A 5000-nucleotide genomic window follows, 5' to 3' on the forward strand; every position below is an offset into this window, starting at 1 on the left:
GGAGGCCAGTGCCTTATCCATTAGGCCACTGGGGCTTGAGAGTCTGCTTTTTTCACCCGCACATAGCAGCTGGTCCGGAAGGTTTTGGTCACAGAAGACATGGCTCAGGCCCATAGAGGTTCGGATTTCACCATTGTCTAAAAGTCTCATAGCAGAGGATCGTTTCGATCCATCGACCTCTGGGCCCAGCACGCTTCTTCTGCGCCACTCTGCTACATGGCATTTGAATTGGGAGTCAAACCCACAATACCTGACAGAGGAGGCCATTTACTCAAGTTCAAAAGGCTCATTGCGGAGGATGGTTTCGATCCATCGACCTCTGGGCCCAGCACGCTTCCTCTGCGCCACGGCATTTGAATTGGGAGTCAAACCCACAATACCTGACAGAGGAGTCCATTTACTCAAGTTCAAAAGGCTCATAGCAGAGGATGGTTTGGATCCATCGACCTCTGGGTTATGGGCCCAGCACGCTTCCGCTGCGCCACTCTGCTACTTGGCATTGGCATTGGCATTGGCATTGGAATTGGGAGTCAAAGCCACAATACTCGACGGAGGAGGCCATTTACTCGGGTTCTCTTTCCCCACAGGTAACAGAAAGGTTTTGGTCCCAGAAGACATGGTTCAGGCCCAGATAGCATCCACAAGGGTTTAAAAGTCTCGTAGCAGAGGATGGTTTCGATCCATCGACCTCTGGGTTATGGGCCCAGCACGCTTCCGCTGCGCCACTCTGCTACACATCACCCGAGACGGGACTCGAACCCACAATCCCTGGCTTAGGAGGCCAGTGCCTTATCCATTAGGCCACTGGGGCTTGAGACTCTGCTTTTTTCACCCGCACATAGCAGCTGGTCGGGAAGGTTTTGGTCACAGTAGACATGGCTCAGGCCCATAGAGGTTCGGATTTCACCATTGTCTAAAAGTCTCATAGCAGAGGATGGTTTCGATCCATCGACCTCTGGGTTATGGGCCCAGCACGCTTCCGCTGCGCCACTCTGCTACATGGCATTTGAATTGGGAGTCAAACCCACAATACCTGACAGAGGAGGCCATTTACTCAAGTTCAAAAGGCTCATTGCGGAGGATGGTTTCGATCCATCGACCTCTGGGCCCAGCACGCTTCCTCTGCGCCACGGCATTTGAATTGGGAGTCAAACCCACAATACCTGACAGAGGAGGCCATTTACTCAAGTTCAAAAGGCTCATAGCAGAGGATGGTTTGGATCCATCGACCTCTGGGTTATGGGCCCAGCACGCTTCCGCTGCGCCACTCTGCTACTTGGCATTGGCATTGGCATTGGCATTGGCATTGGCATTGGAATTGGGAGTCAAAGCCACAATACTCGACGGAGGAGGCCATTTACTCGGGTTCTCTTTCCCCACAGGTAACAGAAAGGTTTTAGTCCCAGAAGACATGGTTCAGGCCCAGATAGCATCCACAAGGGTTTAAAAGTCTCGTAGCAGAGGATGGTTTCGATCCATCGACCTCTGGGGTATGGGCCCAGCGCGCTTCCGCTGCGCCACTCTGCTACACATCACCCCAGACGGGACTCGAACCCACAATCCCTGGCTTAGGAGGCCAGTGCCTTATCCATTAGGCCACTGGGGCTTGAGAGTCTGCTTTTTTCACCCGCACATAGCAGCTGGTCGGGAAGGTTTTGGTCACAGAAGACATGGCTCAGGCCCATAGAGGTTCGGATTTCACCATTGTCTAAAAGTCTCATAGCAGAGGATGGTTTCGATCCATCGACCTCTGGGCCCAGCACGCTTCCTCTGCGCCACGGCATTTGAATTGGGAGTCAAACCCACAATACCTGACAGAGGAGGCCATTTACTCAAGTTCAAAAGGCTCATAGCAGAGGATGGTTTCGATCCATCGACCTCTGGGTTATGGGCCCAGCACGCTTCCGCTGCGCCACTCTGCTACTTGGCATTGGCATTGGAATTGGAATTGGAATTGGGAGTCAAAGCCACAATACTCGACGGAGGAGGCCATTTACTCGGGTTCTCTTTCCCCACAGGTAACAGAAAGGTTTTGGTCCCAGAAGATATGGTTCAGGCCCAGATAGCATCCACAAGGGTTTAAAAGTCTCGTAGCAGAGGATGGTTTCGATCCATCGACCTCTGGGTTATGGGCCCAGCACGCTTCCGCTGCGCCACTCTGCTACACATCACCCCAGACGGGACTCGAACCCACAATCCCTGGCTTAGGAGGCCAGTGCCTTATCCATTAGGCCACTGGGGCTTGAGAGTCTGCTTTTTTCACCCGCACATAGCAGCTGGTCCGGAAGGTTTTGGTCACAGAAGACATGGCTCAGGCCCATAGAGGTTCGGATTTCACCATTGTCTAAAAGTCTCATAGCAGAGGATCGTTTCGATCCATCGACCTCTGGGCCCAGCACGCTTCTTCTGCGCCACTCTGCTACATGGCATTTGAATTGGGAGTCAAACCCACAATACCTGACAGAGGAGGCCATTTACTCAAGTTCAAAAGGCTCATTGCGGAGGATGGTTTCGATCCATCGACCTCTGGGCCCAGCACGCTTCCTCTGCGCCACGGCATTTGAATTGGGAGTCAAACCCACAATACCTGACAGAGGAGTCCATTTACTCAAGTTCAAAAGGCTCATAGCAGAGGATGGTTTGGATCCATCGACCTCTGGGTTATGGGCCCAGCACGCTTCCGCTGCGCCACTCTGCTACTTGGCATTGGCATTGGCATTGGAATTGGAATTGGGAGTCAAAGCCACAATACTCGACGGAGGAGGCCATTTACTCGGGTTCTCTTTCCCCACAGGTAACAGAAAGGTTTTGGTCCCAGAAGACATGGTTCAGGCCCAGATAGCATCCACAAGGGTTTAAAAGTCTCGTAGCAGAGGATGGTTTCGATCCATCGACCTCTGGGTTATGGGCCCAGCACGCTTCCGCTGCGCCACTCTGCTACACATCACCCCAGACGGGACTCGAACCCACAATCCCTGGCTTAGGAGGCCAGTGCCTTATCCATTAGGCCACTGGGGCTTGAGAGTCTGCTTTTTTCACAAGCACATAGCAGCTGGTCGGGAAGGTTTTGGTCACAGAAGACATGGCTCAGGCCCATAGAGGTTCGGATTTCACCATTGTCTAAAAGTCTCATAGCAGAGGATGGTTTCGATCCATCGATCTCTGGGTTATGGGCCCAGCACGCTTCCGCTGCGCCACTCTGCTACATGGCATTTCAATTGGGAGTCAAACCCACAATAACTGACAGAGGAGGCCATTTACTCAAGTTCAAAAGACTCATAGCAGAGGATGGTTTCGATCCATCGACCTCTGGGTTATGGGCCCAGCACGCTTCCGCTGCGCCACTCTGCTACACATCACCCCAGACGGGACTCGAACCCACAATCCCTGGCTTAGGAGGCCAGTGCCTTATCCATTAGGCCACTGGGGCTTTAGAGTCTGCTTTTTTCACCCGCACATAGCAGCTAGTCGGGAAGGTTTTGGTCACAGAAGACATGGCTCAGGCCCATAGAGGTTCGGATTTCACCATTGTCTAAAAGTCTCATAGCAGAGGATGGTTTCGATCCATCGATCCCTGGGTTATGGGCCCAGCACGCTTCCGCTGCGCCACTCTGCTACATGGCATTTGAATTGGGAGTCAAACCCACAATACCTGACAGAGGAGGCCATTTACTCAAGTTCAAAAGGCTCATAGCAGAGGATGGTTTCGATCCATCGACCTCTGGGTTATGGGCCCAGCACGCTTCCGCTGCGCCACTCTGCTACTTGGCATTAGCATTGGAATTGGGAGTCAAAGCCACAATACTCGACGGAGGAGGCCATGTACTCGGGTTCTCTTTCCCCACAGGTAACAGAAAGGTTTTGGTCCCAGAAGACGTGGTTCAGGCCCAGATAGCATCCACAAGGGTTTAAAAGTCTCGTAGCAGAGGATGGTTTCGATCCATCGACCTCTGGGTTATGGGCCCAGCACGCTTCCGCTGCGCCACTCTGCTACACATCACCCGAGACGGGACTCGAACCCACAATCCCTGGCTTAGGAGGCCAGTGCCTTATCCATTAGGCCACTGGGGCTTGAGACTCTGCTTTTTTCACCCGCACATAGCAGCTGGTCGGGAAGGTTTTGGTCACAGTAGACATGGCTCAGGCCCATAGAGGTTCGGATTTCACCATTGTCTAAAAGTCTCATAGCAGAGGATGGTTTCGATCCATCGACCTCTGGGTTATGGGCCCAGCACGCTTCCGCTGCGCCACTCTGCTACATGGCATTTGAATTGGGAGTCAAACCCACAATACCTGACAGAGGAGGCCATTTACTCAAGTTCAAAAGGCTCATTGCGGAGGATGGTTTCGATCCATCGACCTCTGGGCCCAGCACGCTTCCTCTGCGCCACGGCATTTGAATTGGGAGTCAAAACCACAATACCTGACAGAGGAGGCCATTTACTCAAGTTCAAAAGGCTCATAGCAGAGGATGGTTTGGATCCATCGACCTCTGGGTTATGGGCCCAGCACGCTTCCGCTGCGCCACTCTGCTACTTGGCATTGGCATTGGCATTGGCATTGGCATTGGAATTGGGAGTCAAAGCCACAATACTCGACGGAGGAGGCCATTTACTCGGGTTCTCTTTCCCCACAGGTAACAGAAAGGTTTTAGTCCCAGAAGACATGGTTCAGGCCCAGATAGCATCCACAAGGGTTTAAAAGTCTCGTAGCAGAGGATGGTTTCGATCCATCGACCTCTGGGGTATGGGCCCAGCGCGCTTCCGCTGCGCCACTCTGCTACACATCACCCCAGACGGGACTCGAACCCACAATCCCTGGCTTAGGAGGCCAGTGCCTTATCCATTAGGCCACTGGGGCTTGAGAGTCTGCTTTTTTCACCCGCACATAGCAGCTGGTCGGGAAGGTTTTGGTCACAGAAGACATGGCTCAGGCCCATAGAGGTTCGGATTTCACCATTGTCTAAAAGTCTCATAGCAGAGGATGGTTTCGATCCATCG

General features: G+C 52.9%; 10 non-coding genes across 10 annotated transcripts in view; all 10 read right to left on the minus strand.

Moving 5' to 3' along the window:
* trnar-ccu overlaps positions 1 to 35 on the minus strand; it is a 73-nt gene extending 38 nt beyond the window's left edge. The window contains exon 1 of the tRNA in view: positions 1 to 35. This exon is cut by the window's left edge and continues 38 nt beyond it. This is a non-coding gene — a tRNA (tRNA-Arg).
* Positions 36 to 738: 703 nt separating this feature from the next.
* On the minus strand, positions 739 to 811 carry trnar-ccu. Its single transcript has one exon. It is a non-coding gene; the product is annotated as a tRNA-Arg (tRNA).
* Positions 812 to 1455: 644 nt separating this feature from the next.
* On the minus strand, positions 1456 to 1527 carry trnam-cau. The gene has a single exon. It is a non-coding gene; the product is annotated as a tRNA-Met (tRNA).
* Positions 1528 to 1533: 6 nt separating this feature from the next.
* On the minus strand, positions 1534 to 1606 carry trnar-ccu. Its single transcript has one exon. It is a non-coding gene; the product is annotated as a tRNA-Arg (tRNA).
* Positions 1607 to 2169: 563 nt separating this feature from the next.
* Positions 2170 to 2242, minus strand: trnar-ccu. The gene has a single exon. It is a non-coding gene; the product is annotated as a tRNA-Arg (tRNA).
* A 703-nt stretch (positions 2243 to 2945) lies between these two features.
* Positions 2946 to 3018, minus strand: trnar-ccu. Its single transcript has one exon. It is a non-coding gene; the product is annotated as a tRNA-Arg (tRNA).
* A 339-nt stretch (positions 3019 to 3357) lies between these two features.
* trnar-ccu lies at positions 3358 to 3430 on the minus strand. Its single transcript has one exon. It is a non-coding gene; the product is annotated as a tRNA-Arg (tRNA).
* A 568-nt stretch (positions 3431 to 3998) lies between these two features.
* Positions 3999 to 4071, minus strand: trnar-ccu. The gene has a single exon. It is a non-coding gene; the product is annotated as a tRNA-Arg (tRNA).
* Positions 4072 to 4709: 638 nt separating this feature from the next.
* trnam-cau lies at positions 4710 to 4781 on the minus strand. Its single transcript has one exon. It is a non-coding gene; the product is annotated as a tRNA-Met (tRNA).
* Positions 4782 to 4787: 6 nt separating this feature from the next.
* Positions 4788 to 4860, minus strand: trnar-ccu. The gene has a single exon. It is a non-coding gene; the product is annotated as a tRNA-Arg (tRNA).
* Positions 4861 to 5000: the final 140 nt, after the last annotated feature.

This window comes from Hypomesus transpacificus, chromosome 2, assembly GCF_021917145.1.
Source record: "Hypomesus transpacificus isolate Combined female chromosome 2, fHypTra1, whole genome shotgun sequence".
Taxonomy (NCBI): Eukaryota; Metazoa; Chordata; class Actinopteri; order Osmeriformes; family Osmeridae; genus Hypomesus; species Hypomesus transpacificus.